Here is a 25,257-nt window from a genome sequence, read left to right as displayed (position 1 = left end):
ACACATAATATAATATAGACATATATTATGTAAACAAAAACTCCTGTTTTGGATGTGATTAGTTATGATTAGTCATGATTAATCATTTGAAAGCAATAATTGAAGTTAAAATGTTTTAGTTTCCAATATTTGTCTACGTTTCAGTTTGTTTTAGATTTTTTTAAATGTTTAAGTTTTTTAAATGTTTTTATTTTATTTTTTTTCTGTTTAGTCTTAATTTTTTATTATTTTTTTATTTGAGCAATTTTAATTCTTGAAGTTAGTGTAAATAAAAAGTTTTTTTTTTTTTAAATACACACATTATATAATATACACACCCATACATTATGTAATCAAAAACTTTTGTTTTGGATGCGATTAATCGTGATTAGTCAAGATTAATCATTTGACAACACTACTTGAAGTTAAATCTTTTTTGTTTTTTAATATTTGTCTACATTTTAGTTTGTTTTATTAAGTTTTTTAAATGTTTTTATTTGTTTTTTTTATTTCTGTTTAGTCTCAATTTTTTATTATTTTTTTGTTTTTGCAATTTTAATTCTTGAAGTTAGTGTAAACGAAACATATTTTTTTATACACACATAATATAATATACACACATATTATGTAAACAAAAACTTTTGTTTTGGATGCGATTAATCATTTGACAACACTACTTGAAGTTAAACTTCTTTTGTTTTTTAATATTTGTCTATATTTTAGTTTGTTTTAATTTTTTTAAAATGTTTCATTAAGTTTTTTAAATGTTTTTTTTTATTTGTTTAGTCTTAATTTTTTATTTTAGCAATTTTAATTCTCGAAGTTATTGTAAACAAAACTTTTTTTATACACACATAATATATAATACAATATACACACATATATTATGTAAACAAAGACTTCATATTGATTAATCTTTTTACATCACTACTTGAAGTTAAACCTTTTTTTGTTTCTAATATTTGTCTTAGAAACAATATTTTCAGTTGCCATTTAAATTTCAGATTGTCTTTACTTGTTTTTACTAGTTTTTTAAAATGTTTTTATTTATTATTTTTTAATATTTAAATTTTAGTAATTTTAATTGTTGAAGTTGAATATTTGTTATTAAATTGGTTTTATTTCAGCTTTATTTATATTAAAACAAGTTTTATTTTTAAGTTTACAAGTTTCTTATTTCTAGTTAAAAAATACAACACTAGTTAGATTTTAAAATTTGTATGGATTTAAAGTATTGGTCATGGGAAGTGGTCAAACTGTAATATTCATATTTTCATTTCAATTTTTAATTGGTTTTAGTTTTTTTTAAATGTTTTTTATTCATTTGTAAAAACTTTTATCATATCAAGTTTTTTCATATTTCTATTTAGCCTTTATTTATAGTTTTTTTATTTAAGTGATTTTCATTCTTGAAGTTAGTGTAAACAAAAACGTAATATACACACATAATATAATATACACACATATATTATATAATTATGAATAAATGTAAATGTAACACCCTCTTACTCTACTAACTAGCAACATAACTGTATCTGCACTATATCTGACCTTAATATTTGGCTATTTGACATGTTTTACTCATTTGTATCTGGTGTATCAGTATCTGTGCATTTGATTTCCACTCTTCCTAGACCGTTTTTCCTCTTTAAGCTTTAAAGGCCAATTTACCGCATTTAGCTTGCCTGTTTATGTTAGTGATATACACACAATGAACCTCAGCTGAGTAGATGTCATCTTTAATTTGTCGCAAACGAAAGAAAAACTACACACAGTCTGTTCGGTGGGTTTTACTGTTGTATTCTTGGGGTTTCTGCAGACAAAAAATGCACAACACTTTTCCATAAAATTTCCATTGGACACTGGTTAGACCAAACCTTAAGCTTTGTTGTTGCTCAAGTCAAATTAAAGATGACATCTACCCACGCACGCACTCTTCTGTGAGCTATTTTGGCTTGATAGAGCGGGAAGCGTAAACGTGAGTTCGATGCGTAAGAGTATCCGGACGTGCACAGACATGACTGGTGTGTTTGCAGTGTATGTGTGTGTGTGTGTGAGTGTGTGTGTTCGACATGTCCCAGGAATGTGTCCATGCGATGTGTATCTATATCCCACAGAGAGACTAACAGATGCAGATTTAAAATGAGATGAAGCTGTGCCGTCCAGTCACATGTGTTCGCTGGCATATCAGCGCTTCACAGAACAGACGATAGCCATCTGAGTCAAAGAGAGCAGGAGATCAGATCAGTGCTAAAAGTCATTTGTAGTGTCAGGTCCGCATCTGTTTATGTCTCTGTGTCTTTTTCTTTCAGGATCAGGTCTGGTGTTTAAAAGGTTAACATTGATTTTTTCACATTATTATTAGATGTTTCTGGTTTTATTGTGTATGATTCATCAGTGCGGGTCATTCCAGGAAAATCTTTGTAATCTTTCATCAAAATCGAACCGCTTTCTTCACCTCTGATGCAACTTTCCTCAACCACCTGACTTTATTCTGGTATGTAGCTTTTCATCCTCTGGCCAAGTCCTGTTGTTCTCCTTTTACCATTTCAATCAGAAACATAGCAGCGATTAGCAGGGTAATTTAATGTAAGCACATTTGAAAAAAATATGATTTTGGCAAATCCAGCTAATTTTCCATTGAAATATGAAGTTTTTTAACGGTTATGACTGTTATGCGCCAGCTGTGGTTTGATCTCCTTAAAACTTTGCATGGTCATTTAGAATCATGTTTCTCAGCATGTTTTATAAAGTTTTGAGTTTATCTTATTTGTGTAAATAAATGACCCTGTTATAGCTTCCCATATGGTACATTTCAAATTTGTTTTGATAATTATTGACCTAGAGAGTCTAGAGAATTGTACTGCAGGTTTTTTTTTATTTTTTTAGATTGAGTGAAAAACCTAGGACTTGTTCACAAAAGTAGGGTTTTGACATCTTCTCAATCATTTGTGACCCTGGACCACAAAACCAGTCATAAGGTTAAATTTGACAAAACTGAGATTTATACATCATATGAGAGCTCAATAAATAAGCTTTCGATTGATGTATAGTTTGTTAGGATAGGACAATATTTGGCTGAGATACATCTATTTGAAATCAGAAATCTGAGGATGCAAAAAAATCAAAAAGACTGAGAAAATCACCTTTAAAGTTGTCCAAATTAGGTTCTTAACAATGCATATTACTAATCAAAAAATACATTTTGATATATTTACAGTAGGAATTTTACAAAAAATCTTCATGGAACATGATCTTTACTTAATTTCTTAATGATTTTTGGCATAAAAGAAAAATCAAAAATTTTGACCCATGCAAACTTAAGACTGGTTTTGTGGTCCAGGGTCACATTTAACAAATTATTTAATTGACAGCAGTGGATCTAGAGGCAAAGAAGAAGATCTATCTTATGGTACGAATATTGCACGTATGTGCGAAAAAACAAACAAACATGCAACCTACAATTGTTTACACAAAAAATGGCCCAGGAATTGAAAAATGTCCCAGGAATTGAAAAATGCGATATCACCCTCCAGTGGCCGATTTCTTTCAAAAAAATTTTCAGACCTTTGGGGCCAAGAGTCAAACATGCCCGCCAAGTTTCATTCTGATCAGCCTCCATTAGCCTTGTCTAACTGGGCTCAAAATTCATCAGCCAATGGCAGCCATGTTTTTTGAGATACAGTACGCAAATGTCCTTATAGCCAGTTGGTCATGTAGACAGTTTGAGTACTACCATCCCTCCAAGTTTCAAGTCTCTACGATATACGGTTTAGTCTGCACAATCAGTTTTACGTGGAGATCAGTGACCATTCTAACAATTAAAATAGGATTTCAGTGCTACATGCTTAAACCCCTACATATGTCAGACTGACGGAGTAAAATGTGATCCTGGACTACAAAACCAGTCATAAAGGTAAATTCTTTGAAAATGAGGTTGAAACATCATTTAATTGTCGCATGGTTTGTTAGGATAGGACAATATTTGTGACCCTGGACCACAAAACCAGTCATAAGTGTAAATTTTTTCGAAATTGAGATTTAGCTAGCTTTGAAAGCTAAATGAATAAGCTTTCCATTGACAGCTTTTCCAATAGACAATATTTGTTTGAGATACAACTATTTGAAAATCTGGAATCTGAGGGTGCAAAAAAATCTAAATACTGAGAAAATCGCCTTTAAAGTTGTCCAAATGAAGTTCTTAGCAATGCATTTTTCTAATAAAAAAATGAGTTTTGAAATATTCAGGGTAGGAAATTTACCAAATATCTTCATGGAACATGATCTTTACTTAATATCGCAATGATTTTTGGCATAAAAGAAAAATCGATAATTTCGACCCATACTTTGTATTTTTGGCTATTGCTACAAATATACCCCAGCGACTTAAGACTGGTTTTGTGCTCCAGGGTCACATTTGGCCAATATACAACTACTTGAAAATCTGAAATCTAAAGAATCTAAATATTAAGAAAATCGCCTTTTAGGTTGTCCAAAATTAAATTCTTAATTACTAACCAAAAAATTACGTTTCGATATATTTATGGTAGGAAATTTCAAAATATCTTCATGGAACATGATCTTTACTTAAAGGGGTCATATGATGTTGCTGAAAAGAGCATTATTTTGTGTATTTGCAATATGTTTATGCGGTTTGAGGTTCAAAAAATATTATTTTCCACATACTGTACGTTATTGTTGCTCCTCTCTGCTCTGCCTTTCTGAAATGCTTAGATTTTTACTAAACTCATTGTTGATTAAAGGCGAGGTGTTCTCTGATTGGCCAGCTATCCGGTGCGTTGTGATTGGCCGAATCCTCAAGTGTGTAAAGGAAATGTTACGCCCCTAACCATGTTGTGATGCGGTTTATCGGCGTGACGAGACAGAAACAATAAAACCCATTAAAAAACAGGTATTTGTTGCATCTAATGGGGATATAACTACTGATTATAATGACTCATACTGTCTTTTTATGCGTTGCGTTGCGCCGTGCTGCATAAACATAACACCATGTCTGCATTTGCGATCATAGAACGAGAAACAAAAAGCACTACTCTACACTGCTCAAAACTCACGTTCAAATAGTCAGTACAAAATTCCTTAAATATGAAAACGTACTTACAGGCCGTCAGACAGAAGCGCAGACTGTCCTTGCAACGTTGGAATTGCCCCACTTTATAGCCTTAACCCTTTGTGTACAGCTGGCATTGTAAGCAGTGAAATGCGCATCACCCACTCGAATATTTGCGTTGTACTGTTCCAGAACAGTGTTGTAAATATAACTTAACCACTGATCTCTAGTTGTGTCCTCATTTGGAAGGCAAGTACTTTCGCTTTCGCAATGAAACACACTGCGTTTCCACAACATGGCGGCTACAACACTACTACAGCCGGTAAAAGTTACGCCTTCTTTCTTTCCATATTAATGGGCGGTGTTATGCTAATCTACCTGTGCTGTACTTGTACGTGTTACTTGCCCAATTCTTTGTGATTATTAGTAAAACTTACTAGCAATTTCTGCTGTAGTAATATAGTAAATGGACAACTTGAATGCATATAATAAGCTGTAGTGTATCTCTCTCTGTCAGACTTGGCTCAGTGTTGCAGACACACTGTGCCCTTTCCCATCCACCCCTCTCTACCTCTAAAAACAGCAAACCATAAATCTGCTGTTCACCAATACAAAAAGACAAACCCAACCAAACAATATAATCCTGACACTGGTCCTACAGACGCCTGCAGATCATCACACATGTGTTTGTGTGATCCCTAACCTCAGGTTACAGAGTGTACTTGAAAAGATTTTACAATTTAAAACTATCAAATTAACATATTACAATAACTAATCTTGTGTATACATTTGTGTAGGGGTCAAATTAATACTTTCATTCAGCGAGGATGCATGAAATTGATCAAAAGTTGCTGTTTTTTCTCATAATATTAATAAATGTTGCTTGAGCAGCAAATCTGAAGACACTGAAGATTGAAGAAATTATGCTGAAAATTCAGCTTTGATCACAGGAATAAATTACATTTTACAATATATTCAAATACAAAACAGCTATTTTAAAATTGTAAAAAATATTTCACAATGCGAATATGTGTATATTGGGTCAAATGAAGGCAGGCTTGGTGAGCATAAAAAAGATCAGTAATGCACATAAATATCCAAATAAACTGGATATTATAAAATCCATACATAAAAAAAACATGATATCATTTTTAGGCTATATTGCTCAACTCTAGTTCTGTGTTTATATGTACTGTGTGGTCTGTTTTGTTTCAGGTCATATTTCGCAGTCTGTCTGTACCTGCACAAATCACTCCAGTCAGACGTCAGACAACACTGGCACTGATAAAATCATATCTCAGATACTAAATCAATAACTGTGTACACAGACAGTCGTCTGCTTCAGTTATGATGAATGATGATGATGATTTCCTTGCAAACACACACTGACTGAAGCAGCAGAGGACAAAGACACCCAATAAACTGTTCATTACAGGTATAGCTCAAGGACTCAGATTCACAAAGATCTCAAAGAAAGAAGTTTAGAAAATTTATAAAGGGTTACTCCACCTCAAAATGACAATTTTGTCATTAATCACTTACCCCTATGTCATTTCAAACCCATAAAGCTCAACACAAATTAAGATATTTTGGCCCAGAAAAGTATGAAAGATGTCATCAAAATAGTCTATCTGCCATCAGTGGTTCAACCATAATTTTATGACGCTACCTTTATTTGACAAGTCATCTCCTCCGCATCACCGTAGCGCCGTTTTGGAGAGTATCCCCTGGATGCAAATATTTGGGGGATGTTTTCGTTTGAATAAAAAGTTGTTGTTATATAATCAACAAAGAAACAACATTTTACTTGTTTGTAATTTATATGGCCATTCAGACTGCTGACTCGTCAAAATAAAATGCTCAACATAGCGCCGGCTGGTTTCTGTTCTCCATCTCTGGAATATTTGAGCGTATTTTCTCAATTTACTCAGTCGTTTCCCTCAGATCACTACATCGTGTTCAATTATGACAGCATTTGGGAGCATTTATATCCAAATGCACATTTTTCCAAGAATAAATTAAACAATTCTGAGTCTGGTTGATGCATAAACTCAATACAACAACGTAATCCCGATCCAATAGTAAAAAAGCCATTAATTAGAGTCATCTCACAAAATTTTCATTTTGAGGTAGAGTAACCCTATAAGCTAAATCATAATAAGTTCTAAAATGCAACTCTTAGGAAATGCTCAATGGTTTTCTTAAGAACATCTATTGATTGTTTTCTTCTTCTTGGGAAGGAAACAGGTTTTGGTGTTATCTGATTGCATGGCAGCTCTTGGCAAAGACACAGTAATCAACTCATTGAAAAATAGCTGAAAGGCAGTTCTTTTCAAAGAATTTTATTCCTAAGAATGGACCTCAGAATATCACAGAGAATTTTATGTGCTTTAAATTGATAAAAAGTGATGATAAAGACATGTATGACATTACAAAAGATTTCTATTTCAGATAAATGCTGTTCTTCTGAACTTTCTATTCATTAAAGAAACCTTAAAAATTCTACTCAGCTCTTTTTAACATAATACTAATAAATGTTTTTGAACAGCAACTGGACTAGAACTGGACTAGAAAAAGTTTGTCAAGGCAAACTTTAGGTCGGCTTGAGAAAGCCCAGCTTGAAAGTTTAAAGCAGTTGTAAAAGCCTGAAGTTTGAAAATTTAGATAGATGGATAACATAGATATTGTTGCTAGCATGATAATAATAATAAAAATCAGCTGTAAAAGCTTGAATTTTCTATACTTTCTATAGTTTATATAGTTTGTCAGAGATAGATAGATAGAACGATAGATAGATAGATAGAACGATAGATAGAACAATAGAATGATAGATAGAACGATAGAACGATAGATAGATAGATAGAGGCACCAATGTTGGTTGCTAGGGTGTTGCTAAGCGGTTGCCAGGGTGGTACCTGGGGTGGTTGCTAGGGCGTTGCTATGCGGTTGCTAGGGTAACCAGGAGGGATGCTAGAGTGTTGCTATGTGGTTGCTAGGCTACCCGGGATGGTTGCTAGGGTGTTGCTATGCGGTTGCTAGGGTACCCAAGGTGGTTGCTAAGGTGTTGCTATGCAGTTGCTAGGTACTCAGGGTGGTTGCTAGGGTGTTACTAACATGTTGCTAGCATGATTAGCAAGTTATTAACATGTTGTAAAGACATGTATAATGCTATAAAAGATTTCTATTTCAGATAAATGCTGTTCTTCTGAATTTTCTATTCATCAAAGAAACTTGAAAAATTCTACTCCGCTGTTTTAAACATAACACTAATAATAAATGTTTTTGAACAGCAAGTTAGAATATTAGAATGATTTCTGAAGGACCATGTGACTGGAGTAATGATGCTAAAAATGCAGCTTTGAAATCACAGGAATAAATTACATTTTTAAATATATTCAAATAGAAAACAGTTGTTTTAAATAATAAAACTATTTCTGAATTTTTGCTGTGCTTTGGATCAAATAAATGCAGGCTTGGTGAGCAGAAGAGACGTCTTTAAAAACAATAAATATCGTACTGTTCAAAAACTTTCGACTGGTAGTGTACATAATTCACCTTTAAGTATGAGTAAATTGACTATTGTGAAACCCACATACAAACAAATACAACCACTGCTACACAAACACTAGCGGTCACAAATGACAGATTCAGCTATTTGTTGCAGCATTTAAGCATTTCTGGTTTTTGTTCGTCAGCTTGATTTGTTTGTTTTCTGGATCTCTCTTTATTCACGTTTAACGGGTTCGGCTGGCATTATAAAACCACTGGCAACGGCGCTGGAAATAAACAAATCACAGCTTGAGCGAATAAAATAAACCGAGTTTCTCCGTAACCCACAATGCCTTCGTCTTGGGGCTGCTATCAGCTTGTCTCTCTCTCGCTCTGTCTCTATCTGCTGTGCAGTATCATGTGTGTGTGTTTCTAGAAGAGTGCATGATAAGGTCACCATGTGTGCGGCTCATGTGTATGTGTGTGTGTGTTTATGAACATCACCTCAGCTGTCTGCCATGGAGGTCTGATAGACAAACACATACCACATGTCTTCCATCCCGCCGTCTCTGACTTATCCTTCCATTCCTTTTTTTTTTTTTTTGGCTAAAGCAGACGGATTAGTCACCTGATCACAGCTAGTGCACGAACCTGTCGAGTGTTTATCATACCTGGATGCACACGTGAAGACATCGGGCTGAGCATAGCGAGCATTGCTGAGGTCATACCTCAAACAAACCACAAACATCAGGCCGCTTCATTCCACACATACCACACAACACTGAGAGGAGCAGCAGATCTCATCCAAACACTAGTCATTTGCCTGGATTTTAAGTGCTTTCCCAACATGAAGCCGTGCTAAAGTCAGACTCCACGTTCACAGCGACACTGATTTTGCTAGTGGTGTTTATTTAAAGCTAGATAGCTTAATATGTGGTGAGATTATTCTATTGTGAAAATATCGTCACAGATGGAATGTGTGTTGTTCTATTCTGAAAAAGGCATGAGCTGCTAAAATTGACTATAATCACAATGAGCGATTATCATCGCATGAATCAAACTCTGTCATGGTTCATTTATCATGTATTACTGTTGCATGCGCATTTGTTATTGTATCTGATAAATCATCATTAAACTAGTCAGATGAATTGAAGGATTAGTTCACTTTCAGAATTAAATTTCCTGATCATTTACTCACCCGCATGTCATCCAAGATGTTCATGACTTTCTTTCTTCAGTCTAAAAGAAATTAAGGTTTTTAGGAAAACATTCCAGGATTTTTCTCCATATAGTGGACTATAATGGGGACCAACAGGTTGGAGGTCCAAATTGCAGCTTCAGCACTACACGATCCCAGACAAGGAACAAGGGTCTTATCTGAAGCGAACAGTCATTTTCTAAAATAAAACTAAAAGTTATATACTTTTACACAAACGCGATTTTGGAGATGGAGAAAATTAGTTTTTCACGTGTAAAGTTGCGGACACAGCTAGTGCAAGATGAGCATTTGTGGTTAAAAAGTAGTATTTTTTTTTTAAGTAATACTGATCATTTCACTAGATAAGACCCTTATTCCTCGGCTGGGACTGTGTAGAGCCCTTTTGAAGCTGCATTGAAGCTGCAATTTGGACTTTCAACCTGTTGGTCCCCATTTAAGTCCACTATATGGAGAAAAATCCTGGAATGTTTTCCTTAAAACCTTAATTTCTTTGCGACTGAAGAAAGAAAGACATGAACATCTTGGATGACATGGAGGTTAGTAAATAATCAGGATATTTTTGTTCAGGAGTTAACTAATACTTTAGGTCAATTATAGATATATACTCAATATATCAGTCAATTTAAGTCAATATATACTCAAAAATATTCAGTACTGAAGTATAGGTTTTTGAACTTGAACAGTAAAAACAGAAATATTCTGAAACAATATTGTAATTTTAAATAACTGTTATACAGTTGAAGTCAAAAGTTTGCATACACCTTGCAGAATCTGCAAAATGTTCATTATTTTACCAAAATAAGAGGGATCATACAAACTGCATGTTATTTTTTATTCTTAATACTGTATTGTTACCTGAATGATCCACAGCTGTGTTTTTTTGTTTAGTGATAGCTGTTCACGAGTCCCTTGTTTGTTAGCATTTTTGTGTATTTGAACCCTTTCCAGCAATGACTGGATGATTCTGAGATCCATCTTTTCACACTGAGGACAACTGAGGGACTCATATGCAACTATTACAGAAGGTTCAAACACTCACTGATTCTCTAGAAGGAAACATGGTGCATTAAGAGCCGGGGTGAAAACTTTTGGAATTTGAATATCAGGGTAAATTTAACTGATTTAGTTTTCTGGGAAACATGTAAGTATATTCTGTAGCTTCTGAAGGGCAGTGCTAAATGAAAAAAATTTATATGTAGGCAAAGATAAAGGTACACATCCTCATTCTGTTCAAAAGTTTTCACGCCCGGCTCTTAATGCATCGCTTTAACTTCTGGAGCATCAGTGAGTGTTTGAACCTTCTGTAATAGTTGCATATGAATCTCTCAGTTGTCCTCAATGTGAAAAGATGGTTCTCAAAATCATACAGTCATTGTTGGAAAGAGTTCAAATACACAAACATGCTGAAAAACCAAAGAATTTGTGGGACCTGAAGCATTTTTACTGAAGAACAGCAGGCAGTTTAACTGTTCATGAACTGTCACTAAACAAAAAACACAGCCGTGGATCATTCAAGTAACAACACAGTATTAAGAATCAAGTCTATTCTATACCCCCTATAAGTGCCAGTCAACATGTGCAGTGACAGAGTCCTGAAAACCACTGAAATGATGAAGGAAAAAGCTGAGAGATTCCCAGCCCCTCCCATGGGAACGGACCACTCCCCTCCCTCTCTGGCAACATGACATAACTCTTCTGACTGTCATCACAGCGTTTCCCACTCAAATTCCCTCCTGTTTCTTCACACTATTCCTATCCACACGGATAAAGGGCTTTCTCTCTGTCAGACTAATTCATCCTATCAACTCCAGTGAGAGTTATAAATCTCACAAAACTCGTCAAGAACATGTCCAGCTCATATTTCACACCAAAATCAGAAGCAAAAGATAAACTGTATTTTACTGAAAGACTATTTAGGGGTTCAAGTATGTAATTGGTAGAATGGCCAAGGCAATCTCCATTTAAAACTGATAGTGCAGACCAAACCGTAAGTCGTAAAGTCTTAAAATTTGGAGGGATGGTAGTACTCACACTGTCTACAACGTCACCAAGTCTTGCCTCAATCGGCCTGACGGGGGCGCTGCAGCGATCAAAAGTACGAAATCACTCACAACTCCTAAAGTCACAGGATCAAGTATCTTATGTTGTTGGAATCCTTGGCTCATGCCAGACAAAACAGTCTTACATTCGATTTAAAAAAAAATCTACTTTTGCAAACTAGTCCTAGGTTTTCCGTCCTATTGAAACCAAACCAGTACAGGAAGACTCTCTGGAGAGTGACTATAAATAATTATCAAAAAAAGTTCAACTTTCGACTCTCCGCTGCAAAGGGATGCCAAAACGTTCGAAAGGGGCATTCCTGAACGGAATGAAATATCTTCACCAAACTCAAGAGCTCAATCTGAGGTCACAAGAAAAAAAATTCAAGAGGTTTGGCCACTTGGTGGCACAATAAGAGGGAAAAAACATGAAAATGGCAAAACCTTTGCAACCATTTGTCCTATCAACATAAAATTTGGTGTACACGGTCTTGGTCCAAAGTGCCACAAGTGTCTATATAACATCTCAAAAAAAAACGCCAGTTAGACAAGGTTAATGGAGGTCGATTGGAACGAAACTTGGTGGGCCTGGTTTGATTCACGGCCACAAAGGTCTGTGGGAAATTTGAAAAAAAAAATTGGCCACTGGGGGGCGATATCGCATTTTTCAAGGCTGTAAAACGATTGTTTTTATTGCATGTTTCTTCACACATACATTAGATAGTCATATCATATGATAGAACTCTTTATTCTGGACAACTTCGCCTCTAGAACCACTGTAGAAGGGGGGGACCTTTTGGGAAGCTATAAAGCTATATTATTTAAAAAAAAGGAAAATTAAAAGACATATTTGCAAAAAGCTTTTTTTAGGAGCATTTTCGCATTCAACCATTTACAAGCATGAACCCGAGTCTCTATAAGGAGTGTGGGAACCCTGTGTAGGTGACATCACATGACATCTGACACGTCCCAGGCCAAAAGCGTGCTGTTGATTCAGTGGGCTCTGGTTACAGGGTCAGGGTCTATCAGCAGGAGCGTCTGCCTCTGTTTAAACCACTTATTCTTTAACCATCAGCACTTAGTGCGCTTTCCTCAATCTCGGGATGTTTCTGTCTGAGCTCTTTATTTCTCATTTATCAATGAATGTGCCACAGAAAGAGTCGGCAACAATTGAGCGTGTCACTATATGAGCAGACAGGACCAGGTGGAAACGTCGTTATGGGAGTCGGTTCTATAAATACTGACGTTCTGTCGTCTTCACATGAGCGGGTGAGAGACAGGAGTTTGGCATCTGGACGTGAACACCTGGTTTTTACAGTACGCTGCTGTGGGCCAACGAGTCATAAAGGCGAGTCAGCCTATGGCCGTAAAAATCAAATGAATTTCTGTCGCTCATGCTAATGGCCATCTCTGAACACGCTAAATATGTTTCAGCACTTAAAAAGATTCACTGCTGAGTTTCAAAGCCTCAGACGGACTCTGAAGAACTAGAACGGAGACTGAAACAAAAAAAATAATCTGGAAACACTGATAAATTGATGCATTTAGATGTTTCACTAAGTTGCTGAGAGCTTTGTTAGGATACAGTTAATAAGTAAAGCATGGAAAGCCTGTACATACAGAAAATAAAAGTAATTTAAGAAAGAATAGGAGTCAGGCAAACAGAAATAATCAAAGAAATAAAAATATAAATCAAGTAAACAAGTATGTACTGTAAGTTAAAGTAAAAGTGCAATGAAAGTATGCAAAGCAAATACATTTAGACAAAGTACATAAGTTATACAAGACATTTTTAATTCCATGTCATTATTAGAAATGCAAAATACATACAAACATATAAAAAAGGTAAAAAAAAGAAAGAAAAACAACGTGTTTAATGTTCTCAGATATGTTTTCGCATTTGCAAATATTGTTTGTTAGTTTTTGTTTTTATATTTTTATGTTAAAAATAAATACTATTTATTTTAAATAATTAAATATTTATATTTAGCAAAATAGATACATTCAAAATAAATCAAATCAAATGATCAATAAGTTAATTTTACAAAGGGACAATTTAAAAGTTAGAAAATAAAAAAAAACATCTAATGGTATCAGATATGTTTTTGCATATGCAAATATTGTTTGTTTGATTTATTTTTGCACTGTTTGTATTTTTATACCTTTTTATGTTTAATATAAATAAACATTTATATTTATTTTTATATGAAATAAATAAATACTAAATATTTATATTAAGTAATAAAATATTTATTTATATTTAGCAAAATAAATAAATTTACATAAATTAATTTTACAAATGGAAAATTTATTTTATTTTTGCACTGTTTATTTTTATTTTAAATTATTATTTGTATAATTATTATTTGTATTTTTATATTTTTGTTAGATAAATTAACAATATTTATTTTAAATCAAAATATGTATTTATATTTAGCAAAATAAATACATTTAAATAAATAATATTTATTTCAAATAATATTTTTTTTATATTTAGCAAAACAAAATGAATTGAAATAAATAATAAATACATTTTTTAAAGGAAAATTTTAAAAAGAAAAAAACTGATCTAATGGTATCATGTTTTTGTACATGCAAATATTGTTTGTTTGTTTATTTTTGCACCGTTCTATTTATTTATAGAAAGAATATATAAATTTAAATAGTATTTTAATTAAATATTTATTTATATTTCACAACAAAAATATATGTAAATAAATAAATAATATTTCTTCTAAATAATTAAATGTTTATTTCTTAGTTAGCAAAATTAATAACTTTAAATAAACAAATAAATAAACATTTTTCAAAGGAAAATTTAAAAAGAAAAAACTGATCTAATAGTATCAGATGTTTTTTGCACATGCAAATATAATACTATTTTATTTTTGCCCTGTTTTTATTTGCATACTTTTTACATAAAATATATTTAAAGAAAATGTTTTTTGCACTGATTATTTTGATGTTTCCATTGCAAATTCTTTGGCAATACAAATGTTTGCCATACCAAACACTACTTGTCCCAACAATAAAGTGCACTATGAAACTGAAAGAAGTAGAAATGCAGTATAAGAGAGACTGAAGTGTAGGACTAAAGCACTGGTGCAGGAGGAAGAAACGTCAAGTGTTTATTTCAGCCAGACACTAATGACAGACGAGTGTTTGGATGTGCATGTGGAAACAACACACCCTCACTCTTAAACTTATGCATACTGCGCTGATAAACACATGAAGTGTTCCTCTGTCCCGCTGACACCTGTCACAAACTGAATCCTTCAGTACCATCAACAGGCTGTCCGTACAGTCTAAACTTCCCCTGATCTCACCAGATTTACTGCACCTAAAACCCAAAGCAGCCAGCGCCCAGAGCTTTCATCTGAGCGCTCCAGACGTAAACAAGCCTTGAACAGGATGACAGATCCATCATCGATGCCATCAGACCGATATGTTTCGCTTAATGCACAGAATAAACAGCATACTGTCAAAAAATATAATCTGCAACATTTCAAAAACCAGTTGTGTACGCTTAATTCAAACAGCGACAGAAATACCACGCACACTATACTTTGAACTAGATTAAAAAAAGTTTGTCAAGACAAACTTTGAAGCTGACTTGAGAAAGCTGAACCAGAAAGTTGGAAAAAGTTTGAATGGTTTAAAAAAAAAGTTTGAGAAGTTTAAAAAGTTTAAAAAGATTTTCAAGTTTTATGTTTGAGGGTTTTCATAGCATGTTTCTAGCATGGTTATCAAGTTGTTATCATGATTCTAAAATGATTATCATGATTCTAACATTAGCAAGTTTCTAACATGTTTTTAACATGATTAACAAGTTGCTAGCATGTTTCTAGCATGATTATCAAGTTGCTAACATGTTGTTAGCCTGTTTCTGACATGATTAACAAGTTGCTAGCATGATTCTAGCATGATTATCAAGTTGCTAACATGTTGTTAGCCTGTTTCTAACATGATTAGCAAGTTGCTAGCACGTTTCTAGCATGGTTATCAAGTTGTTATCATGATTCTAAAATGATTATCATGACTCTAACATTAGCAAGTTTCTAACATGTTTTAACATGGTTAACAAGCTGCTAGCACGTTTCTAGCATGATTAGCAAGTTGCTAACATGATTAATATGTTGGTAGCATGTTACTAGCATGATTAGCAAGTTGCTAACATGTTTCTAGCATGATTAATATGTTGGTAGCATGTTACTAGCGTGATTAGCAATTTGCTAACATGTTTCTAGCATGATTAATATGTTGGTAGCATGTTACTAGCATGATCAACAAGTTGCTAACATGTTTCTAACATAATTAAGTTGCTAGCATGATTCTATCATGATTAGCAAGTTGTTATCATGATTCTAACATGATTAGCAAGTTGCTAACATGTTTCTAACATAATTAGCAAGTTGCTAGCACGTTTTCAACATGATTAGCTAATAACTATCATGTTGTTAGCATGGCATGATTAACAAGTTGCTGGGATTTTTCTAGCATGATTAACAAGTTGCTAACATTTTGTTAGCATGTTTCTAGCATGATTAGCAAGTTGCTAGTATGATTCAAGCATGATTAACAAGTTGCTAACATGTTGTTAGCATTTTTCTAGCATGATTATCAAGTTGCTAACATGTTGTTAGCCTGTTTCTAACATGATTAACAAGTTGCTAGCACGTTTCTAGCATGGTTATCAAGTTGTTATCATGATTCTAAAATGATTATCATGACTCTAACATTAGCAAGTTTCTAACATGTTTTAAACATGGTTAACAAGTTGCTAGCACATTTCTAGCATGATTAGCAAGTTGCTAACATGTTTCTAACATGATTAATATGTTGGTAGCATGTTACTAGCATGATTAGCAAGTTGCTAACATGTTTCTAGCATGATTAACATGTCACTAGCATGACTTGGAAGTTACTAGCATGTTTTTAGCATGACTAACATGTTGCTAGCATGTTTCTAGCACGATTAGCAAGTTACTAGCACGATTTTAGCATGATAGATAGATAGATAGATAGATAGATAGATAGATAGATAGATAGATAGATAGATAGATAGATAGATAGATAGATAGATGAGTTTGAATGAGTTTAAATGGATTAGAAATAGTTCATAGAAGGGAAGTTTGACTGAGTCTCAAGGGATTCTGGGAGTTTTGTCAGTTGGAGTTTGAATAGTGTTGGCTCTTTTGAACATTCCGTCAATGTAAGTCTATGGGATTTTCCCAGTTTCAATCATCATTTTAAGGAAAACTGTAAGTCTGATCAGTTAGAAAACATACAGCACACCTGGTGAGATCAGTCTGAAGATCTGGGCTGAGTTTGAAGAATTAAAGCTCTAGGAAAAGTACAGTTGATCATTTTAGTCTCAGAAGAAGCATAACTATAAGTTTAAATAGCATTTCAGTAAGTTGGCTTTCTCAAGTATGAGTAGTACACTATTCTAAACAGCCAGAGAGAGATGCTCTCTTCTCCTGATAAAACTGCATGAGGAGGATTTATTTAGTGTGAACACACACACAGTTTAGCCGCTGCATTGGATCTGCGCTAAACACGCATGAAATCGTTTATCTGTTCCTGCCGTTCAGTGTAATGTGTTACAGATGTGCCGTCTGCATCTACGCTGCATACACTGTAAATACACATCACAGAAAGGATATATAGGGCTGGATGACATACTTTCGGAAAGCTGACATGCTAAACTCCATTTAACACTTGTCTGAATGGCATTTGGAACTTTTTTTCTTTTAAAAACTGTATTGAATGAGGCCGCTGCCTTATCGCTATAACGCAGGTCTCCAAAGAGTTACTGTTAACTAGTGTAAACTACGTGAGCACACAGCAGCTGATGGTTTATAGTTCAGTTACTGGACCATCAAGAGCTGCGAGGGATGATTTCAGCATGAGAATCACGTCTTCAGAGGAGCTTTCTGCGGTTTGGGGTTCATCACACATGACCTGAGATTGACTGTAGATTGCAGCACTTCAACAAACTCATTTAAATCCATTCACAACTAACTAAGAGGTACTTGTTGATTACAGTACATTAAGTTATGATAGATAGAACAATAGATAGCTAGATAGATAGATAGACACATAGATAAAATGATAAAATGGTAGTACAATAGATAGTACAATGAAATTATAGAATGACAGATAGAATAATGGAATGACAGAACAATAAAATGATAGAAAGATAGAAAGACAAAATGATGAATAGAATGACAAATAGAACAATAGATTGACAGAATAATAGATAGAATGACAGACAGAACGATAGACAGAATGATAGAACGATAAAATGATAGACAGATTGATAGAATGATAAATAGAACGATAGAATGACAGAATGATAGACAGAATGACAGATAGAACAATGAATTGATAGAATGATAGAATACTAGATAGAACGATAAATAGAATGATAAAATTATAGATATAATGATAGAACTATAAAATAATATATAGAACAACAGAATAATAGATACAAAGATAGAATGATAGAACGGTAGAATAACAGATAAAACAATAAAATGATAGATATAAAGACAGAATGATAGAACGATAGAATAACAGATAGAACAGAATGATAGATATAAAGAGAATGATAGAATGGTAGAATAATAGAACAACAGAATGATAGATATAAAGAGAATGATAGAACGGTAGAATAATAGAACAGAATGATAGATATAAAGATAGAATGATAGAACGGTAGAATAATAGAACAGAATGATATAAAGAGAATGATAGAATGGTAGAATAATAGAACAACAGAATGATAGATATAAAGAGAATGATAGAACGATAGAATAACAGATAGAACAGAATGATAGATATAAAAAGAATGATAGAATGGTAAAATAATAGATAGAACAACAATGATAGATATAAAGATAGAATGATAGAATGATAGATATAAAGAGAATGATAGAATGGTAGAATAGAACAGAATGATATACAGAGAATGATAGAATGGTAGAATAATAGATAGAACAACAGAATTATAGATATAAAGATAGAATGATAGAACGATAGAATAACAGATAGAACAGAATGATAGATATAAAAAGAATGATAGAATGGTAAAATAATAGATAGAACAACAATGATAGATATAACAATAGAATGACAGAACAATATAGAACAAGAGAATGGCAGAATGATAGAACAAGAGAATGACAGAGCGATAGATAGAACAAGAGAATGACAGATATAAAGATAGAATGATAGAACGATAAAATGATAGATAGAACGATAGAATGATAGTACAATATACAGAACAATAGAATGATAGACAGAATGATAGAACAATAGAATGACAGACAGAATGATAGAACAATAGAATGATAGACAGAATGCTAGAACGATAGATAGAACAAGAGAATGACAGATATAAAGATAGAATGATAGAACAAAAAAATGATAGAATGATAGTACTGTCATGTATCTGGTCTGTCTTCTCATCATGAACTCTTGCACACACATTCTGGACTGCAATCCCCATAAGCCACTGCACCAATCACTGCACACAGCTGCTCCTTGTTTCCCACTGAACTGATTGCTGCACACACCTGTTTCACATTTACCCACATGCATTTAAGCCAGACACACACACTTCCTTGCGAAGTCTTACCGTTCCCTATGGTCGTAATTCCGAGCGTTTTCCCTTGTGTTGGTTTCTCTGTGTATGACTGTGTACCCCGTTGACGATTCCTGCTACCTGCCATTGCGACCATTGCCTGAGTATCGAACTGTTTACTGGATTTCCTACGTTGTTCCTGTTTTCCGGTGATTACTCTTGCCTGTTGACTATTCTCAATAAATGCTGCAAATGGATCCGCACGTCTCTGACTCTCCCTGTGACAGAGCCTCGGCTGGTTCAGCCCTGCCTTCCAGAGCCTCTGCTGGTTCCGCCCAGCCTTCCAGAGACTCCGCTGGTTCCATCCAGTTGTCCTGAGATTCCTGTCTGCCCGGTTCTGGTCACGGAGCTCATGCATGGACTGTTCCCACCCACCCTCCCTGCTGCTCCAGTTCCGCCACCTCTGTCTCCTGACAGTCCCTCTGCTCACCCACATCCCACCTTCGGTGCAGAGGACTTGCCGTGGGACTGCCAGTCTCCATCGGTGTCCAGACTGAAGGACCCCTCACCATCACCTCCAGTCTCAGAGTCCTGGACTCCACCTCGGCCCTCCGACCCTGCGGCTCCACCCCGGCTCTGTGCTCCCTCGTCTCCGTTGTCGGCCGTCGGCCCACCAGCTCCTCCGGGCTCCATCGTCTCTCCGGCTCCGCCCCGGTCAGTCGTCGCCCCACCTTCGCCTCTGGACTCTACTCCTCCGGCTGCGCCTCGTCACTCCGTCCTGCCGGCTCTGTGGACCTCCTCCCTCCCGTGGGCACAGCCTCGATCCTCTGTCACTCCGGCTCCGCTGCGTACCTCCGGACCTCCATCTCCGCCGGGGTCGCCAGAGCCTTGGGTTCCGCCTTGGCCCTCCGGATCCTCTGTGTCGCCCAGGACCATCGACTCTCCGGTTCCGCCTCGGGCTCCACCGGCTCCACCTCCGTCGGTCGGCCCCATGCAGGAGCCAACCCTTCCTCCATCATGGCTTCTCCCTCCGTCGGCTCCGCCTCAGTTCGGGGTTCCAGTACCCCTACATGGACCTGGCCCTCCATCCCTCCCCCTGTTCCGCCTCCGCTCCACCACCCTCCAGGTTGTATTATGTGGTTAGAGCGTCTGGAAGCCGCTCCTTGGGGAGGGGCTCTGTCATGTATCTGGTCTGTCTTCTCATCATGAACTCTTGCACACACATTCTGGACTGCAATCCCCATAAGCCACTGCACCAATCACTGCACACAGCTGCTCCTTGTTTCCCACTGAACTGATTGCTGCACACACCTGTTTCACATTTACCCACATGCATTTAAGCCACAGACACACACACTTCCTTGCGAAGTCTTACCGTTCCCTATGGTCGTAATTCCGAGCGTTTTCCCTTGTGTTGGTTTCTCTGTGTATGACTGTGTACCCCGTTGACGATTCCTGCTACCTGCCATTGCGACCATTGCCTGAGTATCGAACTGTTTACTGGATTTCCTACGTTGTTCCTGTTTTCCGGTGATTACTCTTGCCTGTTGACTATTCTCAATAAATGCTGCAAATGGATCCGCACGTCTCTGACTCTCCCTGTGACAAGTACAATATACGGAACAATAGAATGATAGACAGAACGACTGAATGATAGAACGATAGATAGAACAATAGAAAGTCAGAACGATAGATAGAACAAGAGAATGACAGATATAAAGATAGAATGATAGAACAATAAAATGATAGATAAGGATAGAATGATATACAGAACGATAGATAGAACAACAGAATGAAAGATAAAATGATAAGATGATAGAATGATAAATAGAACGATAAAATGATAGAATGATAGAACGATAAAATGATAGAATGATAGAACGATAAAATGATAGACATAGAACGACAGAACGATAGATAAAATGATACAATGATAGAACTATAGAATGATAAATAGAATAATAGAATGATAGAACGATAGAATAATAAATACATTGACAGAATAATAGATAGAGCTACAACAATAGAATGATAGTTAAAACGATATAATAGCTAGAAAGATAGACAGAATGATAGAACAATAGTTACATAATGATAGATAGAACGATAGAATGATAGAAAGATAAAATGATAGAATGATAGAACGATAAAATGACAGACAGATAGATAATCGCTGTTTTGTAGGCTAACATCTTCAGGCAACGCGAACATTTAAAAATCCCGCCAATACTTATAAACACTTAAATGTAAAAATAATACGAAGCACATTTTAAAAGCCTTTAAAAATAAATGTGGTCAATTTTTAACAAACTACAATGCTGTAAATAAATGCTATGCAAAAGCACAAATGTCATCGTGTGCCTGCGCATAAATAGCCTATGCAGTACAGTTTGAAAGCTTTTAAATAATACGGTACATTTTTAACACACTAAACCCCACAGTGATGTAAATGAAGGGTATGCAAAAAGCACAAATGTCAGCGCGTGTGTGTCAGCGCATACCGGTCCGGCGAGTTGAAATGCAAAAAAAACGCCGGGAGCGCGTCCATAAGCGTCGCCTCATTTGATGCGCTCGTGCTCTCCAGCGAGCAAACTCTAGACACGCGCGCTCCCGCCGCTCCTCCCAGAAGCAGAGTGAAGTTAAAGCGCGGAGCGAGCACAGCTCTCCGGAGTTTCACAGCGGACAGTCGGACGGGGACCGTGAGACAGACTTTACAAACGGACCCTCTATACATATCAAAACCAATACATATCAACAGCACTCGAGTATACATGAGAGATATTTTATACTGTCCGAGAAGAAACGCCAGTTGTTGGATAAATAAACACAGGACTCGTTGGAACGCACTCGGTGCGTTTACCTCCAATGCGCCGCTGATGCGCTTGAGCTGGTGAGTGAAACTCAGTTTAAAGAGCGAAAAAGACACTTGTGTTGTGGTTTCACTGTGTATTCGTGTTAAAATCCTCACTTAGAAGATCTCAAATTCATGTGAAAACGAACTAACCGTTTGTATACATTATGCATGTATTTATTTAGCAGGCAAGTGAGCAGTAGTTCTTTTTATACACAAGAAAAGCCTGCTGCGTTAGAGTCCTGAATGCAGACTGAAACTGTGGTCTCTTTTGCATTGGTTCAGACCGTTTCAAAAGGTCTGATGCTGGTGCACCAGTGCACTTGAGTGTAAAGTGTGCACGCTTGTGCGTGTGTAACGTAATGCAGTGCTCAAGCATGAGAACAGCCATTCAGATAAAATCTGCAAAAGCAGATAAAACAAGTTGTTAATGCTTCATTCTAGGTTCACAGGGTCAGTACTTTCGTTTCTAGTTTCCTTAAGGCACCATTCATAGATGGCTTTCTAAAGAACTAAAGAAAAGTTCTTTGCAGAACCTAAAAACAGTTCTATGGAATCCGGCTGCGTTCTAAATTAGAACCTTTATTTTTAAAACTGCATATAAGTTTTATAAACATACGCACACTCCAAAAACGCTATATAATCATTGTGGAATAAATGAAAAGCTCTGAACAACCAATGCAAACGCTGGTGACTTCAAGCGTTTGACCGCAGCAGGACAAAAGCATTGCGTCTGGACCGCGCCGGCTACTATTTCTCTCCGAGAAAGCATATTTTGGTGCCTTTGCTTTTATTTTAGGCGCTAGTTCCACATCAAACTCTGGCAGTCGACAAGTTCAGCAAACAAATGGCCACAAACAGGTTTATTTTGGTCCGCTCGACAGGAGTTCAAAGGTAGTGTGCTGCAGCTCGAACGCAAATCTGTTTAGTCACAGGGGAGTAAAAGAGATTAAACGCTATTATTTCTGGTTTTACCGACTTTGTTTCATGCTTATGATTCTTACTCAGTGCCGTGTCGCCGATTAGTGAAAGAGAGGGAGGAAGTGATCAAAATCTTGTCTGGGTCATAAAGCTGTTGTGTGATAAATTAAGTGATGAAGAATTAATATAGTACAGAGCTGATTACACTAGCAGTCAACAGTATGATTTTTAAAGAAGTCTCTTTTGGTCACCAAGCCTGCTTTTATTTCATCTGAAGTACAGCAAAAACAGTAACATTTTGAAATATTTTTGCTATTTCAAATGACTGCTGTCTATTTGAATATATTTTAAAATGTAATTTATTTCTGTGATGCAAAGCTGACTTTTTAGCATCATTACTCTAGTCTTGAGTGACACACGATCCTCCAATAATCATTCTAATATTCTGATTTCTGCTCAAAAAACATTTATCATTATATATGTTGAAAACAGCTGTGTAGATTTTTCTCAGGTTTCTTTTCAGTTCAGAAGAACAGCATTTATCTGAAACAGAAATCTTTTGTAATATTATGAATGTCTTTATCATCACTTTTGATCAATTTAAAGCATCCTCGCTAATTAACAGTATTTATTTGTATAATTTCTTTCCCAAAAATGTCTCTTGAGCAGCAAATCAGCATATTAGAATGATTTCTGAAAGATCATATGATATAGAAGACTAACGTAATGATGCTAAAAATTCAGCTTTGATCACAGGAATCAATTCAATTTGAAAACATATTCAAATAGAAAGCAGTTATTTTAAATAGTAAAAATATTTCAGATTTTTTATTGTTTTTGCTGTACTTTGAATCAAATAAATGCAGGGTTGCTGAGCAAAAGAGTCCTTAAAAACATTAAAAATCTTACTGTTCAAAAACTTTTGAAAAAAGTGTACGTTAAACATTTTTAAACACTTTTTGCCATATTACCATCACAAAAACGTTTGTCGGAGATTGTTCTATTAACAGCCTGAGGGAAATGTAAAACATGTCTGTTACTATTCCGTATATTTATCTCTGCCTGCATAATTGCAGATTTCAGCGCTAGTTTATGATCGCAAGCTGATATGGAAAGCAGGCGCCTCGTGAGCAGTGTCACTCAAACATGTGATAATCATCTTTGCGTGGCTCGAAACAGGCACAGAGCGTCGTTTAGTGTTTAATTGCATTTAATTAAGTTCAGCGGAAAGCCCGGCACTATACTCAGAAGCAATAAAATCCTTCGAAAGCCCCATTCAATGAAGTTTCTTGTTGTTTGTTTGAGCACCAAGCTCAGGCTGGACTCTTGGACTCGCTTTTCGTGCACAAAATGAGACGTTTTTGTTTTGATTGCATCCTCTGCTCTTGACTGAAGGCTTTTACGGATGTCCAATATATCTTAATGCATATGTGAAACCGTGTAAACTAATGCGAATCAGACTCAGTGGACAGAAACCAGAGTACCTTCCTGTGTTTCGTGCTTTCTAGTGGCTTCCTAAATTCCTTGGCACTTGCAAATGTCAAAGAGAGAAGGCCAGAAGAGAGGAGATTGTGTAGACACAAGCCATTTAGACAAAACGGAAGGTGAGAGGATATGAGAAAGGATGAAACTGGAGGGAAAAGCAAATACTCTTGTCTGTGAAACTTCATTAAAGTGATAGCTCACCCAAAATAGTTCACATTTGCTGAAAATGTGCTTATCCTCAGGACATCCAAGATGCAGATGAGTTTGTTTTTTCATCAGAACAGATTTGGAGAAATCGCATTACATCACTTGCTCATCAATAGATCCTCTGTGGTCAATGGGTGCCATCAGAATGACCAAAACAGCTGATAAAAACACCACAATAATCATCAAGTCGATCAATTAATGTCTTCTGAAGTGAAAAGCTGTGTGTTTGTAAGAAACACATTTATCATTAAGGATGATAAATCCATGATATTACTTTCTCCAGACGAAAATGCATCAAAAACAGCTCTGAACAAATCTGTGGGTGGATTTTGATGGGTTATGGACTTCTTTTTTGGTCAGAAGCCATGGTTTAAAGTTGAAATGCCTTAATAATGGAGTTGTTTGGAC

General features: G+C 35.7%; 2 protein-coding genes across 2 annotated transcripts in view; one reads left to right on the top strand and one right to left on the bottom strand.

The window, feature by feature from the left end:
* LOC141343916 (mitochondrial import inner membrane translocase subunit tim16) overlaps positions 1-25,257 on the bottom strand; it is a 257,053-nt gene that overhangs the window by 150,333 nt on the left and 81,463 nt on the right. The gene's annotated exons all lie outside the window — the stretch shown is intronic.
* vasnb (vasorin b) overlaps positions 22,037-25,257 on the top strand; it is a 40,161-nt gene continuing 36,940 nt past the window's right edge. Inside the window, exon 1 of the mRNA XM_073848582.1 lies at positions 22,037-22,275. The gene's annotated coding sequence lies outside the window, so the exon portion shown is untranslated. The remainder of the gene's footprint in view (positions 22,276-25,257) is intronic.

The sequence above is a fragment of the Garra rufa genome, chromosome 1 (assembly GCF_049309525.1).
Source record: "Garra rufa chromosome 1, GarRuf1.0, whole genome shotgun sequence".
NCBI lineage: Eukaryota > Metazoa > Chordata > Actinopteri > Cypriniformes > Cyprinidae > Garra > Garra rufa.
This window is presented reverse-complemented; position numbering and strand designations above follow the sequence as displayed.